Raw genomic sequence first — 20,046 nt, 5'->3', positions numbered from 1 at the left:
TTAAATTTATTTTTCTGAGACATTATGGAATTTCTAGGGTTTAGACAGGAATTGCTTAAGAATGAGTTAAAATGAAGACTTACTCTTTTTACATCGAATTTGTGTTTTTATTTCTGTATAAATATGTATAATTATTTAAACATCATCAGTTTAATTAATGTCATAAAAAATCCTGTTCGCTGTAACGGTGCCACTTGAAGATTTTTTAGAGTAGTAATTTTATTAGAAGTTGGGAGTAATTACTGATAATAAACACTTAGTTATTAGATGAAAATGTGTTTTATATAATCAACTTCAGTAATGTAAAAGTATGTACTTTTGATGTAACATAGTATATTTTGTTACCTGTAGTTGCTTTTACAATTAACAGTTTCCTCTAAAATTTGCTTTGGTATCTTAGAATCTATCTAAAAATTTAAGTATCACATTCACTAGTGACTGATTGTAGTAATCCAATTTTTATTGGGCGTGTGAAATGTTTTAATTGGCCAATTTAAAGTTTCTGTGTTTATGACAAGGCGAATCGTTGGTTTACTTCAAAAGCGTAAATTAGATCTGCAAGTTTGTTTGAGAGGAGTGGGAGAGAGTGAAGGAAGCAAATCGGTAATGGGGATAGCCTCCCAATTGTTCAAAGCTATTATTTGATTTTATACTACTTATAATACGTGTTAATAGATGTGATAGATATGTGATCTGACAGACAGTTAATTAGCTGCGATAGGGTATTCTAGATTAGCGATACAAAATTACATAGTACGCATATCACTTTACACTTCAATAAATCTATGATACTAAAACAATAATACAAAAGCTTCTAATGGTTTCAAAATTATTTTTCATTTATATTTACCAAGCCTTTTCTTGTCAATTAATTATTTCTTATAAATAGTTTCTGATATCGACTACGAGTCATTTCATATGCAAAGTGGAAAATATTAATTTATTCTTCATATGTGGTAATGTATATAATTCATTACCACACTTATTTTATGTATTAAAAATGCGAAAATAAAGAAGTTTGGAAATATTTCTTTTATAGTAATATTTTTATTAAATATTCAAATATATCCAATATACAATACAATATCTTACGATACAATAACGTCCCTTTGAATACATTTGAATATATCTCTGGTATATTTTTACAAGAGAAGCTAAAATCCTATTTTTCCAAGAAGAATCTTATCTGCCCCCAATATATTTTCACATGCACATCACAGATTCCTCGACGCGCCCTTCTTACATGAATATAAATAAATGTATTCCTTGTAAAATATTAACGATACAATTTTAACCCAATCCTTCAAATCTCAAATTCTTCCAATCGCTTCACCTTCTCATCATTCAATACTCAATTCAAGTTGAAGCAATAATTAGAATCTACTACTTACTCCTATTACACTCAGCAAGAAAATCAACGTCTCAGGAACACATCTGTAAAAATATCAAACCAAGACTCTTAATAGACTTAAACACCATCACCAACGGAGTCGCAGGAAAAGAAATCTCCAGCTTCAAAATCAAGTGTCCTCGAAGAAGTCATAAATTCTAGCCTACGCCTGACTGTCACTGCGCGGGGAGAACCTCCCGTGTCGGCTGTCAGATATAAATCTCTCCTGACCGAGGTACAATATTTACGTAGAACAGGTAGATCCGCGGGGGAGTCTTCTTCGACGGCGGCCGCATAATTAGGTCCTGGGAGGACAGTTCCAGAAAGTCGCGTAACTTCGTAACAGAATTAAGCCACCATATCTCATTCCATCTTCTCGCGTTTACTCACTCACTCGTTCGCCGACCCATTCCAACCCACCTCCTTCCGCCCCTTTTGGGTTGCAGTTACCTCTTTCAGAATCACTTGAACCCTCCGCTGGTACCCGTGCCACTCGGTTTCCGCTCCCAGACTCGCTTATTAAATTCCTCGAAGTTTCTTCTCATTTGACACAGTAGCGCCTCATGTCTTTACGGTCTGTAGCTGCGTTTCCCGCCGTTCCTGCAACCCCACACGCCCGCCGCCATTTTCTGTCTCTCGTCCCCCACTTTCCCTTCGTCCTTGTTCCGCGAACTGTGACCTTTCAACACGTGCTTGACTTAAGCGCAATTTAATATGGTTTAAGTTCGTTGTAAGGAGCCGGCACGGGTACAAGTTGCCCCTTCCTCCCGCCGGCGCCTCCACCGCCACCTCCACCAACCTGCTGCCCTGCCTAATCAAGCTTCGCTTTAACCCCGAGAACCGCTCCCGAGAGACGTTGGAAACTACTTGTCCAACTAATAATCGCGGAGGATTTCCAAACTGAAACTTAGCGCGCCCGCGTGCGCCCTCGCGCGTGTATCGCTCGTCCCGCGAGCGCTCCGAGCGTGTTACCCGACACCGTGGTATCAATTTCCACTAGCGACGAGACGCCATGGGACACGAGTGCGTCTCTTGGTGATCTTGACGAGAGATGGTTCTTGATTGTGTGACTTCGATGTTAGCGGGGTTTTTTTTTTGTTGGAGGATCAGTGGACAAGTGCTTGATCATGTGTGTGAAACGAGTGGATCAGATTAAGTCTAAGTAGCTAATATTTCTGAGTTCTCGATGAAGAAAGATTTTGTGAAGTGTTGTTGAGTGGATTAAATACTCATATTATATAATGTTATTAATAATCTGAATTATTGGTAATTGTTGCAATGATATTAATAATATTAATTATCGTTATTCGTTAATATTAGTATTAATTTAATTGATCATTGAACATTTCACTAAACCCTTTTTTTTTTGACAACTTAGAAATAATAGATTATTATTGTCCAGAGTTTAATGGTTTAGCTATTGCTAAAACTGGCAGTGAAAATTTGTAACTTAGTTTAATAGAAATCAATATTAATCATTATACATAAGTTGAAGTAAAAAATTACTTTCTTTTTATCAGCGTTTCATCTTCAACAAGTTATATTTAATTTATTTCCAATGAAATACATTGTGTTGAATGAAAACAGTCCTGGAAGTTGATGAGAGAATTTCATTTTTCTAAAACGTTTACATATGAAATCTATATTACAGTTAATTCTTTTTCATTTTTTTCATAATGGAGTGTTCAAACAGTTATAATCAAAAACACTATAAACATCCCTAACATCCGAAACAATTACACTAAAGTATAAATATTGATTCAATATTAATATCTAATCACCATAAAACCAGCATATTCATACCAACTGTGCAAAACCATTACTGAATCAAATACAGAATCAATGTAAAATCGATATAACAATACCGTAGATTCGTAATCAGCACCGACAAACTCGAACCTCCTTCCCTAACTCTTATAACATCATTCCACTCCTACTATCTGTTTCAAGAACCAGCGCCGGTATCATAACGGTTTTCAAGCCTCGGTGAAAACAGAGCAGCGGCTCGGAAAGAGCTGGATTTGATTCCCGGACACTGCACGTTCCCGTCCCTTCTACATTAATGATCAATGTCCACTGAGCGTCACGATCGTTCGAAGATTGAACGCGAAATCACGGTGAATCGAATCGCGGCCGGGCGTCGCGTCATCCTCTCCGTTCGAGTCCTCGGGGGTGGTGGCTGGTCCGTGATATTTACTCCATAAATCTGACTTAATTAAAGTCGTACCTCGATATCGCGATTCAGCCAGGGTAACAACGTTACCGTCTCTCGCATTCTACGTAATCAAGTGCATAGAACAAACTTGATAGAACGTCCTGCTCTGATTAGAGGAGGATCCGCGGGTTCGAGCAGTCGTTCTCACTTTATCCGCCATGACGGGAATGGGGTAGGAACGAGAGCTGTTCGGCGAGACTTCCGCTAAACTTATTATCGCGTCGTATCTTTTCTTCAATGGATATTGATTCGCGGTCGATTCTCGTCACCGATCCCTGGGTGCGGAGCACGCTGGCTCGGTCGTCTCTGCTCTTCGGGACACGGCGAATTGATGGAAATAAAAACATTCGATACGGCGAGTTGAACGTAGTATCGGAGAATATAAGGGAATATTAATAGACGTTGAAATCACGTTACCATTTTTATTACTGGTTTCTCTGGTGATCACTTTTATGGGCTGTAAATGTTGGATTTGATAGGAAGCAGTTGTCGATTGGGATTGCAGAGTTATATAAACGAGGTTTATGAGTTCGCTACAAATATTAAAACGTGTTTGGGATGGTAAGTTCGTTTTAATTGATTCCGAGGAATGGTAATTGTATACTGAGAGCTGTTAGCGCTGATGGAAGATTCAGGGTGGACGAAGTTTCTGGAAAAAATGAGAGATGTGTGTGGTGTCTTACTTGAAATAAGACATGCAATCGTCTTTCTCAGTTATAACGGTGTAAAGTAGATTTAGTGAGCAGGTTGAATTGATATAGAATTATTATAGAATAATTACAGAATGTTGGTCAAAAGAACATTTTTTATTTAAGATCTTTTTCTGAAAATGTTGAGGTTCCGTGTACAGGGTAACGAAAAATTCACTTACATATAAAATAGTGTCGACGGAACGACTAGAATAAAAATATTCTTGAAAATGTATTCATCCTTTATCTTTTTACGATTGGAGAATATTTGTAAAAGAAAAAGTATTTGATGTACGGAGCCAAATATTACAATAAAAAGAATTTTTTTCAAAATGAACAATATTTCTTTAACATGAAACTTTAATTCATTTATAATTGAGTTTACGTATTAATAAGTCAATTTCTTTAATAATTTCTTAGAGAAACATCTGTTATCTTTTTAATAATTGTAAAATGGAGAAATCAGAAGAGTGTCATATTGACCGGTCTGATAGTTTCAGTGTTAAAATGGAATTCTACCATTATCTAATAGCAGATACCTTAACACTTTATGTCCTCAAAAATAAGGAATATACATTAACTTCTGAATTCAGGTGATTCGTACTATATACATATCTAACATAAAGCTAATCTAGAAATACTTTCCAACAAATACATAATTCCAAATAAAAATGTCATCGACAAGTTCCAAATAGCTCCACGATTTCCAAAATTCTATCAAATATTTATCCTTTCTGAAATGCATCATACATATCGCAGCCAACATTACCGTCTCCAAACATTCCTCCACAAAACTTGGTTCCGAGCCCAGGATACATATCAAAGTAATATATTTCGGCGGCGGCTCGCGACTTCCGACAAATTTTAAACGCACTTCATACTTCTCCGCCGATAGGTATCGATTTCTGGGGTGGCACACGGTTGCTGTGCTCGCGGACTCGATATAATCGCGTTATTCCGGAAGCCGCGTCGTCGCGCGCTCCTCCCCGGCAGCGCTTCCTCCATTTCTCCTTATTTGTCTTGTCTTCCGTTCCGCTCGCAAAAGAGAGCAACACCGGAACTGAATATCCCTGCCCCTGGAAGACATCGGGAAAGTGGGACGAAAGCGAGAGATGGGGAAATCGGCAGAGAGAAAGAGAGGGAAATATAGAAGGTGTGACTAAAAAGTTCGGGGACATGATTGCGAAGCTCGATAGGTGTGACTTTAGAATCAGAAATTTGACAGTGTTATTTCACTTGCTCTTTTTTGTTCAACGAAACTACCGAGTTTCGTTAACCGTGTTCTTTATTTTGTAGAGTCATCGTTCGTTTCACAAAATCTGCTTTCTGCTTCAGACGATTTTCAGTAATGACTGATTTTGAAAGAAACTATTGTAAAGATAATTCCTTTTCGAGAACTTTTGGTCTGAAATTCAATTTTATTCAGTTTATCATGCTGTCGCAGATCGAGTAAACATCATTATTACGTCCCTAAAATTGTTGAAAAAGAAAAAACAAAAATAAGTATGCAACTCTTTTACTATTCTAAATAAATTCTTATCGACAAAGTAGTTGAAGCACAGTTTTGAAAGGATCAAAGAGTAAGGAGCTAAGAAAACCACGAAACCTAGAACCTGCTTGCAGAACAAACAACACAGAACGATCCCGTAATCGCACAACTGCGTATCGCGAATTACGTTCACAAACTTTTTGATCACACCTTGTAGAAGTTCGCGAGAAGAGAGAAAAGAAAGGGAGGGACACGTCTATGTGAAATACAGCGCGTGGAGCTGCCGTCAGGCAAAGAGACGAGAAAAGACGCGGCAGAGGAAGGAGGGAATGGAATTTGATATCGTGCGCAGGACCGAGAAAATAAAGTGGAAAAATTCCATCTGGTCAGACGTATCAGGCTCTGTGTCCCTCGGTCGCGGCGCGGGGGCAGGGCGGAAGTGGCAGTGCACGGGGACAATTCTGGTAGACACTCAATACACTTTTCCCTCGATTCGCGAGGAAAAGGAGCGCGTGGCTCGGCGCGGCGCGGCGGCGCACGAGGGGATGAAGATTCACAGCGTCGAGCGGAAAATTTATTACGCTTTTCCTGTATTTCCGGCCGTGAGGAGCGTGCATGCTGGCGAACGTTAGCCCCGTGGAATGTCGTTTACGCGTTCCGAGCCGTGCGTCACCTCCAGAGATACATTTTTACGGTTCATGTTAACTATTAGAATTAACGTGTTCGCCTTCCTTTTTGCTCGGCCACGTTTCTCCGTTCAGTTTTCCCTGTTTTTGTTTACAGGTTCCGCTGAATTTAATGAAGTTTCCGCGCGGATATTAGTAAACATTGAAGCGAGCCCGGCGCATATGAGATTTCGTTTTTCCCCCGCGCGCTTTACTTTTTTGGTTACGCCGCTGGAATATGTTTTCGGGCGTAATTACCGGGCACCGGGTATTCGCGCGAATTCGGGTTGTTCTGGACCGCGTCGCGAAAATGTAATTAAATGAGACTTTGAATTTTTAATTGCGAGTTTCGTTAAGTTGTAGGTAACGCGGGGACGTTGTTTTATATTGTTGGAACGTTTTGCTTTTCGTATGGTTGCCAGTTATTCTGATCGCGAGAAGGGGTATTGAACTAGATTTGAAACATTTCGAGCATGACATGAGGGATTTTGGATATTTCATTGATATTTATTTATCTGTTATAAAAATTTAGGTAGATTTTGGAAATGTGATTTTGTTTTTTATCTCTGTTTGTAAGAGGGTAAATCGGAAACTTAACATTACATAAACGCATAAATAGTTGTCATAGGTATACCGAAGAAATTAAAATTTGTTACAGTAACCATTATTATTGTAACCGTAGCAATGAAATTTGTACACTACAACGTGTTGGATAATAAGCGTCACAATTTGTTGTACAATTCCGATTTATTTGTGTTTTGTGACAAGCAGATAAGTAACAATTTCAAAGAATGAATTAATAAATGATTTGAACTATCTACACATTTTATTTCTGTTTTATGTTTGAAATTCGTGCATGTAGAGTTTTATGATTAAGCATACATTTTTTACATTCTTTTGAACATGTTAGAAATTCTTAATAAAACGTCTTCTGTAGGCTTTCAATATTCATAAGTGTAAAATAATATTGTCGTCACGAAATAATATTCAGATTTCTCTCTGAGTTCTTCCTGCCAATCTGTCTTCCTCAATATTATTTAGACAAGAATGATTAATAAATAGAAAGTAGTCGGCTTGATAGGAATAAGTAAAAAGCATTGTAAAATTTAAAACATAATTATATCAAATAATAACATACTGGAGCGTCTGGCCATTAATTACGATTTCTATTTACACAGTATTCACAATTGCGAGTCTCTCTCGTAATTGAATATTTTGCCCCAAGTCGTTCACCGTGTTTCTACATCGTCGTTTCGACTGAGTGGATTAAATACCAGCTGAAGTGTCTGGATATTAAATAATACTTACTAACTATTTTTATCCCTTGCGAACATGGAAAAATTACAAAATGATATTCATAGAAATTTCATTTTACTCTGTTATATCACACACATGAATAAATGAACATATTCACTCATTCCTTATGCAAATGTCTGCTTTATTTTACTAATTATAGAATAAAAAATGGAATGATTTGATTCAGACACATTATGACCTTCAGTTTGAAGATATCACACACGTAACATTTCTTAATATTTAAATCAATAAATGAATAGACTGTCATATTGAATTATAACTGAATTAAGGAGTTTTAATATAATTTCCAGAGTAAAATACCAAGAACACTTTCGAGAAGGTTTAATCATTAATTTCTGTATGACAGATCTTAAAACATAAACACGTGTACATACAGTTGAAGTTTGATTTCTTCAACAATACCGAGGATTTCTATTAGTCTAGGTGTTAATTCATATAAATTTCGGAAATCAAAACTTCAAAAACAGAGAATTAAAGTACCCCTTCGCGTAGTTGAATCAATGAAAATCGACTGAAAAATTCACCAAATAACATTTACAAAATTGAATATGTTCTAACGTTTACAATGTAAATGTTATAATGTTTTATAGAATTTCTCAAATTTAATACATACATCAAATATTAATACATAAGAAACTCAATTCAGTGTTATCGAAAGCATAACTTTTCACCATTAAAACACACCCTTTCTACAGAAACAATAATCATTTGATCTCGTACATATACGCTCTTCACAGTGAAAGGATTAATTGAGGACCGATAAGTAACGCGTCAAAATTCGTTAAAGAACCAAAACAAACCTTTCATGTTCCGCGAGGAACTTATTCACCGTTGATCTCGTCTTGCCAACCGCGCGCTCACGCGTCTCCTCCTTCCGTTTTTCGCCAGAGCTTTTCCATCTCACAAACCCTTGACTCCCGCGACGGCAAAAAGCGCGGCGAACGACGAAACCGGCTGGTCTAGTCCAGACGGGGATGGCAACGAACCGCGCCTCCGCCGGTCCGAGTGTTGGCAAGCGTCGCGTCGTCCGTGTTCTCTGCTCCCGGCCACCCTCCTCCCTCTGTCTGTCCGTTTCCCCGTTCGTTTGCGAACGTTCGTTTCACCGAGCCCGGGCGAAATTAAAAACATTTACTTCTTGCGAAAGAAACACGAACCGGGGCGGGCCGCGCTCTCATAAGCCAGGGACACATCTTGTAGCCATGTTTCGCGGGGAGGTGGTTAGGGATGAGTGTCGGCGGAATAGGATGAGTAAAAAGCTCGCGGGGCGGAGGGCAGAGTAAGTAGGAGCAGCGTACCCACTTCGGAGATGTAGAGGCTCGTGTCGTCGACGGCGAGGACGCAGACGAGCAAGGACGAGACGGGAATATCCAGACAGTCGAAATACTGGGAATTAATTGGACATATTGCACTTCATACGTTGACTGTCTCGGTGGTCACCGGCTCACAATGCGACCGTCTGTAAACAAAACCCACAAATTCGATTATTCACATAACGAAAATTGAAGGCTGTTAATGTATTGCTAAGTAGTCCGTGCTATACAAAATGATTTTCATTTCAAAAATACAAATTTGTGCAAATAAATTCCGTTTCTCCATTTATGTAACGTTGGAATCGAAATGCAAAACATCCATTGTCATTCAAAAAACCTCATAATATCTCCAACATATAAAAAAAGAATATAACCACTGTTAGGTACTCGTGGTTACCGTAATGGTGGTCGAGATTTGTAGGCGTTTGCACGTGGTGTGCCGACTAATAAAACTTGTATGGTTCGAAGGACCACCCGATATGATCGGGAACAAAACTTAGAAATGAGTAGGAGGATACTTTGTAATCCTTACTTCCTACTCCGTACTCTGTGCTATGTACTATGTGAGTTGATACTTGTCTAACTATGTGTTTCCACCTTCTGTTTCTAACTTGTGTTTCTAATTTGTGTTTCTCAACTATGTGTTTCTCAACTATGTGTATCCAACTCTGTGTATCAACTATGTGTACCCAACTCTGTGTATCAACTATGTGTATCCAACTCTGTGTATCAACTATGTGTATCCAACTCTGTGTATCAACTGCCTGGGCCTCCCAGAATCGTCTTCGATGATACCTCCGCAATGTCGTCTTCGCGGGGGTGAATACGTTCTGGTTGGCCTTTTTAGATCTAGATGGTTGTGGAAGGGAGACACAGTCCCCTCCCTTCTTGGGTCTTCCTAGCTGCTAATGTTAATAACTAATTTGTCCCGTTTGCAATCGTCGACCGTGGCAGGTAAAAGCAAGAAACGCTTTGTCCTTAATAACACATGCTAACAGACGGGCTAGAGAGTTAAAATGCTGGTGACTGGACGCCAGATGTGATCAATAGACAAGGAAAATCTACAGCAAAAATCGCGGGCCTTATGGGTTCAGGGATTTATGGCTGCCACGGTCCCTTCTCGTAATACCGTAAGGACGATTGCAAGTTGCGACGGGACGAAGGCTCTTATTGTTACGAAAAAACTACCAAATGTACAGCTAAGTCTTAGAAAAGATAAAAGATGTATACAAAACTAAAACTACGGTGGTTTAAGGGCTCGATCGAAACGGTAAGGTTATAAGTGGCCTTAACAACCACCATATATTTAGCTTTATAGTCCACAACTTTTGTCTGAAGCAGCTTTTTGATATCTCTCATACTTTTAAAATTATCGAGTTTTATCCAGAATACAGGCGTTTGGCCGCACTGTGTGGCGATTCGAAACTGCTTAGAAGGAATGGTAATAAGTAACTGCGGATCTGTATGTGAATTCTTAAGAATGTCATGGAAAGAATAGAATTGCGATAGAAAATTATTTTTTGTGCGTTATGAAAAGAATTACACTTTAAGTATGTAATATATTTTTTTGTATTGTGTGTTTTCTGTACAGCTTAGTAATGAGAATATTTTATGCGGTATAATAATAAGAAAATTGGTGTCAAGTAAAAATATTCAATAATGTAAGTACAATAACTAGATAATAGTGTTACGTAAGAAGTGGGGTGGTAAATTACTAGTAGTTTATTGTAATATTCACAGCCGATATTTATCAATATTATTTTTAGTCACTTCTACAAATACACACAGTATCGTTAACTAAGTTCTTTACTTAGTGTTTGTTTTACGAAAATGTATTTTGTGCGTTTGACGATTTTAAGTAATAATTGATTTTGAAGGAAATTCTAATAAATTGAAAATTCTATTTTATTCTATTAGTAAATATTATAATAAATATTATAAGCACCTATTTTATTTCATTCGATCAGTAAACTTATGGTAGTTGAATAAATTATAATAATTAAAGCTCTGCTCGGAATCTTTTAAATGCGAGGTGTTTGGAAATGCAAAACATGCTTTCATAAAACAAATGATAACAGCATAGAATGATAACAGCAGAGTTGAATTTATCGTATTTTGAAAATTATGTTTCCGAACCTTTTAATCGCACTTTGAATGTTGTTACAGAGAAGTTGGAAAGTAATATCGACTGTTCTAAACTCGAAGAGAGATTATTCCTATAATATTTTGTTCGTGGGGAGGGCTGTCCGTTTTGTTTCGAAAACTGGGAAAAAGTTTCTTTGGTTGTGTCTGTCAGAACGCGCCTCGAAACCTTGCGTATTATGAGGCACTAATTTATCAAGTCGTTGCTACGAGGGGGAGGAATTTTAATTGTCAAAGAGCATTCCATTACGAGCTCCGTGGGCATTGTTCTATGTGCGACTCTGTCTCGCTGTCACGGGGAAATAAAGAACGGGAAACGACGTGATTATAGCTGCGCGATATTTCCTGGAGCATTTTGATATTTCTTTTAGTTGATGTTGTTGATTTTGGCGGCTGTATATTGGAGTTTGACGTATTGCTTTGTAAAGTATCTTGATGATAATAATAAGTTTATTAACAAGCATAGTCAAATGATAAGAGATAAGAAGACAGGAATATTTTAAAAACTATTATAATATGATAAGCATTGCTATTATTATAATAAAATATAGTATCCGTAACAATGAAGCGTCATATATTATAAATTTATTTAATTAAGCTGCTACTCCTTTATATTCTTGGATGAATCTTATTTTTAATATCAGAGTATTTTGTATACAACAATAGAAACTGGTCATCTTGATTATTTAAAAGTTCCAATATTAATCAATTTCATTGAATAATATATTCACCATTTTATTAGATAGCTTTCCATCACATTTCGAAACATGCAAAACTAAGTTCCTTTCATCTTTACAGCTGTCCTACGGTCATGCTTCTTCAGAGAATTCTAACAAACACTATATCTGAAATCCTTAACATTAGGTCAACAAAAACTCTTGTCATTTTACTTTTTAACGTGACATTTAAATTATAATGTGCGAAGAAACATTAGAAATAACTGAACTGAGGGAACCTACTCGAAATCTTTCGAATAAAATACTCAACGTATAGTTCAATGAAGCTTAACCCAACGAACTGCTCTTCAAACTTCGTCTAGAAATACGACAAGGCTTTCCAGCTAACCCAGTATTTCATTATCAATCGATTCCTATACTATCTGATTTCAAACCTCCCAGTTCGAAGCGCGTTGAATTCGCGTATAGTTAACGAGACCATCCATTCTTACTTTTCCGGGCGGCTAGCTCCAGCACCGAACGGAAGCCCGGTTCCGTTGAATCTCTGTTAATCGGCAGCCTCGTCAGAACGGGCAGCCACCATCGAACCCAATTTCTGTATGCCGACGAGGACCGCGATACACGACCGCGTGACACGGAACGGGGGATGGTTCACAGGAGGAAGCTCCAGAGCGATGGAGGCTGCGTAAGCAGATTACGCAACTGTGTAATTGAATGGGCACTCTAAATACCCGGGCTGCTAATTAAGAAGACGATCAATCGATTATCCAGCCGGCATCGATACACGTCCCTCCTTCCACCGTGGCCTCTTCTGATCCTCCCTTCCAGCAATGTAGCCGTGACGCCGACCAGGGAATCGTAACATGGTTGCTGGGTACCGGAGGGGTTTTAACCCAACCTGCCTCCACGTCCAACCCTCCCCCTTTCTCCCTCCTCATCACCCCCTGCCCACACCCCTAGCTCCGAACCCCTTTCCACCCTAGCGCCACTTGCCACCCCCGCTAAGTCTGTTATCAGCAAACCCCAGCCTCATCGGAGACTGGTGCTCGGCTAACTGCCGATTATTGCCGGCGGCATAACCTTCGATTAAAATCAACCCCCCGGCGCGTTTAACGGTCTCTTCAGGTTTCCCAATCAACGAGCCACCCCCTACTGTTGAGAAGTAGGCTTCCCTCGTTTTTTGAACGACGGACCCGACTACCGATGCTTCGGTTCTGTTTTAAGGCTCTGGGAAGGATGATAGGAACTTTTGTCGATAGGGAAGATTTATCCTTGAACCATTAGTTGGTTACATTTGTCGCGTGATGTTGGGAAATTATTGCGCTGTTCTTACATGTGATGTGATTTAGGAAGTATGTTTTAAGAGATTGAGGAGAGTTTCTTAAAATTTTAGCGGTTTCTCGGCCTCATAGGGAACATGACATAATGAAATAATCTATTCTACTAAATTTTGAAACAGTCTTTACACTAGGACAGTAATAATGGGATCTCTAGGGAAAGAAATGAATTTTTGTTCGCCGCCACGTTTCGCCAAGTAATTAATTCATGAAAATTTGTATTTGCATAAAATTTGGAAATTTTGCTTATTAGCACACCGAAAAAGATATGGAGTCAATAAAGTTTGAAAGATTTCAATGCATTATTTTAATTTCAAGCAAAATAAAAAATTTCAGATTGTTTTAATTACTCCTGATTAATTCACTCTGTTCATAACTGTGTTTGTTACATTGTTTTCTAATTATGCTTAATCACTTTAAATGTATTGAATTCAGGTATTCAAATTAGTACTGATAGGTACTGAAAACAGTCGTTTATTATTCCAACCAGTTCTTTCCAAACATATTGTATTTGTTTAATCTCAGTTAATGTATTATCAATTCGCGTTTCGCATCATTCGTTGAAGCAATTACTTTCACGGTCGTCGCAATGCTGCAATTGTGATCGCAATAACGCCGGTAATTATAATTGTAGTCGAAGTGCCTCTTGTTCTCCCTGGTGGGATTAACAACTGCGCGGTGGCTTATGGAACCCGGTTGAAAACCGTTTGAAATATTGAATCGTTAAGTTTCGCATTTAGCATTTTTCAAGGAAGATTATACTTCGCGGTGCGCGCTGAATCCCATGGGCGGCTGAGTTTTCGAGGGATTTAAGAGACGGGTGATAAATATTAAAATAACAATTTGAATTCCAGTTTCGTTCTGCCACCCTCCTCTTTCTTCCCTCCGCCCGCTGCTTTAGAATCCCACGGCGGCTGAGGAAACGTTTTGCAAGGAGAAACGAGACGAACTCTTGTGCGAGCAGGAACAGTAGATTCATGCAATAATCATCTTCCACTCTCTTGATCGGGTTTTGAACGCTATGTTCCTTCCTCTTGACCTCATTTTCGTGTCGGCAACCAGCAAGCAAGGTGTTACATTGGATACGGAATAATATATATTTCAGTCAGACATTATAGACGGCAGAAACCATGATTTATTGAATATCATAAGATATCATGCGTTGGTTTGATGTTAGAATAAGATCTATTGAATGAAAGTTAGCTAGCCTGGAGAAGTTGAAATTGAAGAGGTTTTCATTTCTGGGAAGTGCAATCCTTAATGATAGTTTCTTCTTACAATATTTGCTTTATTAACAATTACCTACAGTAATGAATGTTAATGATGAATTGTAACTTTTTGTGGTTTAACAGTGCAATATGGTATGTATAATGTGCGTTTTTTATTCAGGTCATGTGAAGATCATTGTACATTACGTAACGTAAATAGTTGTTAAGAAAATATTGAGTCACAATATTCATCGTTTTAAATTAAATGATTTTGTTTCTACTCTAAAATAGTATTTATTATATTACAATATGTGTATTGTAAAATAAAAGCTATACTAACACGTAAATAGTTCAAATGGAAAGAGTTTTCTCTTTTAATCATTTGAATTTCTCTTTCAAAGGTTTGTTTGTAGAGGGAGGATATAGAGGATCCGTTTAAGTGTAGAATCAATTTTCTAATTACGGATGACACGGTACTCTACATTCGTAATATCGAAATAGGTCTTACGAACGATGTAGTGATGGATAAAGAATAATGACGGAGGTCATTGCACCTATTAAACTGTTCTAGCTTTTTTCTACTTATACAATCGATCTGACCTAGTGTAAAGCTAACGTAGATAGTTATAAATTCGTCCAGCTTTTAGTTTCCGTGGAGTAAGTATTTATCAATTATTTCATGTTAAACACATAAATGGTTACATTGAAGCATTATTATTCATATATATATTTATTGATATAGATTTATTGCTTTAAATTTTCAAATATTTAATCAACCATTGTTTCCAAGACGACGATTTAACTTTTGATATTTGTGTATTTAATTATCTATTGGGGGTAGGATAGAGAAAATTACTCCTGGCAGGAAGTACCTCAACAAGTTACCGACCTTTCATGGTTATAATTATTCATTTGATGGACGTAGAAAATGTTTTCATTAAACGGTAAACACGAAAAATTGCAAATAAATGATGTATATACAAAGTAAATTATAAAATTAAATTTCTGGATTTTTAAATAAACTACAAAATATGCAAATTAAATAGCGAGTCAGGAAAGTTTAAGCATCCACAAACTTTGCTGGAGTTTCACGTCAGTCACAGTTAATATCTGTTTCATTTATATCATTATTTTAGACGAGTTTCAATATTATATCATGCCGTACGCTTCGTTATTTCATATTTAATAAAAAGATAAGAGCAATTTTTATTTCATTACCTTTTTCACAAATATTCCTAAATCATCTACTATTTTTGTACATGAATACAATAATATTTACAGTTTTTAATATGTACACAAGTATTGGGTTGACCGAAAGTCTTGTTACATTCTCTACAAAATATCTCAGTTTTTCGCTACTACTTTCGACCGTATTCATATATAATACTATACATATCATACATCATAATATAATTATCATATGAACAAAAATGGTGACAAATCCTTTTAGTCAATTCAATAATTCTTCCAATAATCACATTTATACTTTCAATCAAACTACAAAAATAAGAACTACGAAAATACAAAAATAAGAAAAATCCAAATTTATACTTCACTTCCCTAGACATTTTCTTTACCATAAACCATCTCTTCACCATTCTTTACGAATATTTAATTCCATACATTCCTAACCAACAATGGCTTTCACGCAACACGAACAAAAAACTCCACATTGCAACACATTATTTCCCTCCCAGACAAGTCAAAACAAGAACAAAAATATGAAAGCATACGAACTTCTCTCCCCTCGCTCCGTATCTCACCCGCCACCCGTTCGCAGATATTTCACTCAACCGCCGATTACACAGGGGTGCGCATTAAAGCGACTGGTTAGACGCTTGGATATCAGTGTGTCCTCGGGGCAGGGGAGGATGAGGAGAGCCAGGATGAGGGTTTCACCGGTTAGAGGGCACGAAGGGGGGTGGCGTGCGTGGGTGGGCACTGTTGGTCGGCGCATTCGCGACAAAGGCTAATTGCAAAGCGCGGGAGAGCCGCGTCGCAAACGGGAACAAGCCCATATTACGTCGGAACACACAAGCAGTCATCGTCACCCTGCGCGGCTCTCTTTCCCTCTCTTGCGGCTGCTTTCGACCTCTTTCGACGGGCCTCTTCCCTCTGTCGAACCGGTTGTCCGCCACCCTCAACCTCGCCCTCGCCCCTTTCCGCCGCGTTACCTGCACGCGTACCTGTACACGTCCCACAGGGTAGGGTGACATTGTCGACGAGCCGGAGGTCAGGTGACGCCTCGAACTATGCGTGCGCCGTGCAGAAACGATCCGGGACGGTCTCCGCTGCCATGGCTGAACTATGGTCCATCAGCCAGTCCGGCGAGCCAGCCTGGTATGGTACACGCGCAAAGCATCCCGGGCACAATGGTGCGAGACCAGGTAAACCCCGCAACCTCCAGACCGCATCACATACAATTCCTCTGTTCACCTTCCGGCGATCCCTTTCACAGCGACCTTCGAGCCTCTTGCTCACCCGCCAGTTCTACGCATGTCCTATTTCCTCTCTTACCGTTGTATAAGTTCATCCTCTATTCAGAGCTCTCTCGCTTCGTTTTCGTCACGCATTCTCGCGGGTAATCGTAGTAGATTATCAGATTTAATTGGCCGACTAACTGTTCAGATAAATGAAAACTTGAAGAGAAGATTTTTGAAGATTGTGTTTGTTGTGAAGTGTCATCTACAGATTCGAATTATTGAGTTTGATGGTGGTTGAGATTCTGATCTAGATAGCGAATAATAGTAACTTTGTTAATGGAGATTCTGCGGTGTTTACAAGAGGATTGACTTTTATGACTTATAGTATGATAGCGAGGACGTGATTTTGAACGGCTTTTCCTTTGTACATGTTTAGCGCCGCTAGAGCCTTGGTTTTCGTAAAATACGCAGATATTTTTGGCAACATGTGTTTAGTATTACGTATTTTCTAAGGTGTGGTTTAAATTGAATTTAAATTGGGGTTACGTTTGACTTGTATTTAGATTTGATAATAAATCAATTAATAACCACAATTGATAACTTGAAATTAGTAATATCTATACATAAATACGGTCTATGAAGTACAGTATGTAATATTGAATATATTTTTCTTTATATCGCTGAAACTAACAATACGTCCGATCGGCGATTATCTGTATAGAAAAAAGTTGTTAAAAATAATGATATTAACAATATGTTTCAAGATTACTGAAATTACAAATGAATTTTCTGAATAATTACTTTTACATATTTATGGCTCTCCGCTATTGTTTGAATCGTGTTTGCTTTGGTGAACTGGCTGAAACTCCTGACAAAGTGCTAGTTGACAATATCGGTTGGTGTGCTGGGTCAAATTGGACGGAACGACACTAAAACGTTAGAAAATTCAGCGATATCTCGGAGAATGATCGATTACGCGTGGTGGATATTGAACGGTGTACTGGGTGTAACTGAAGTACCCAGGTGGTTGATGGATACGGGTTTTGGTTTGGTATTTTGTTTGGCTGAAACTTTCACGGAAAATTGAATCGTTTGCTAATAACAGTCTGACGTCTCTTGATGGAAAGAATATTTGCAATGAGCATTTCATATTCTCCTATTTTTCAACTATTCCACCTTTAAGAAGTTATTTAAACGTGAACATTTATGAAAAGCAGTCGTAGACAAGTTTATTAGCGAGAAGAGACAGAATTTGTCATTTTAATTCGTTTGATAAACGTATTAATAATAATGGGATTCGATTGAAAGTAATGTAGAGGTTATTTTATATTATTTCAAATTCTCTATTTACTTCATTCGTTAAATATAATATGAACGTAAATATCAAAAACAAGAACTTTTAGATTTTAAAATTCAATAGTGAAAAAATACTGAAAATATGTCATTTATCTCAAATGAAATAATTTAAAACAGCATTTATTGTTCCACTGCGTGTGCTTTTAATATGGACACTGAAGTGTCGTTTTTAATTTAATAAAAATATTAGTGGAAGAAGGACTATTAGAAACATAAATTTAAACTTACAAACAAGTTACAAGGAAAAGTATCGAACTTGAAAATTAAAAAAATTACGAAACTTTGTGTGTAAGTAGAGCAAGTCAAGCTTAATACATTGCAATTTTTTTCGTGTCGAATTTCACTTTGAAGGGGTGAAACCTTCTCTTGGAAAAAAATTCATCTTTCCCGTGGATTATCTTGAAAACCATAAGACATAGCAAAAAAAATGTTTAAATAAAAATGCATTGTTCTTTGATGTCCATAAAATTGCATTTTGAAAATTTGAAAAATTGTTTACTTTTTTTCATGTTTTCAAAGTGAAATTCGGCACGAAATAAATTGCACTATATTAGGCTTGACATATTCTACTTATACATAAATTTTCATAGTTTTCTGAATTTCTGGATTCGATACCTTTCCTTGTTCGTCGCGGGGCATAGATATCCTAAAATTAAAACATAAATTATTAGAAGCATTAATACCCACTTTGTATGAATGTTTCTGAATCTGTCCGTTCAGTAGGACATCGTTTCTAAGAAAAGATCGCGAAATAGAAAACTCGAGGAAGCCATCTATTAGTCAATTTCCTGCGACATATAGAATAAACAATCGCTTCGCAAATACCATACCAAAGTTCGAAACCCGCCATTTTGTCGCAACCGTTGTTTGCGAGTATTTACAAGTCCGTGTCCTGGTGCGTCCCGCGTCACGGAATTTTACGCGGTCGCTGCGCAGGTTAATTCGATCATGACGGCTAGGTTTGACCGTAATTTAATAGAATCGAGGTAAACGATGATTGTTTAGTTGAAATATCGTCACAGTTGTGCAAGTGCCTAAACACAGGAGCAACGTGATCTCAATGTGGCGCCACTATACGATTTGAGAAAAACAAAGACGTAAAGTTCTTTTACTCTCTTTTTGCGAGACAAAAGAACTTTGTTGCTCTGTTATTCCAGAATAATCGCTGCGTCGCCAGTTGTTGACGCTGGTAGTAAATTATGATATAATCAAAATATACCGATAAATTTGTTTTAAGGTTAATGCTGAAATATTGTATAACAATCTAAAATTACTCAAAATGTTTGATGAATAATGTTTGACCTTTAGGAAATTTATTACAGCTGATACTTGCTTAAAAACATATGTTCCCTTACAATGTGTGGCATTAAACATTTTAAATAAATATAAACATGCACCATATACACATTAGATTACATTACTTACAATATACAGAATATTAAAAAATATATAACATGCATATATATTCTTATCTATGTATTTAAGAGCATTGTCATGATCCATTGCGATCACGTAGTGATCGTTGGGCGTGTTCTGACATAGCCTGAATATTAGGAAAATAACGAACGATTGTTGTCATAGCGTTCTGTCAATCACACGATTGACAAAACGATGTGGCAATGATCTTACATCATTTGCCAAGTCCCAGGACTAACGTCACAGCGGTCGATGCCTGATCGTAATCGATCGCGACATGGATAACAAATATATATATATTTCTTTTCTTTTTAATTTTGTATGTTGTGCAAGATCGCAGCAGTGACATGTGCTATTTTGGAAGAACAAATATGTAACGTTCTCTTATCCTTTTTTTATAGGACAGAAAAGC

This window comes from Nomia melanderi, chromosome 5 (assembly GCF_051020985.1).
Source record: "Nomia melanderi isolate GNS246 chromosome 5, iyNomMela1, whole genome shotgun sequence".
In the NCBI taxonomy this organism is placed as follows: Eukaryota; Metazoa; Arthropoda; class Insecta; order Hymenoptera; family Halictidae; genus Nomia; species Nomia melanderi.
The sequence above is the reverse complement of the archived record's forward strand: the minus strand, read 5'-3'. Positions refer to the sequence as shown.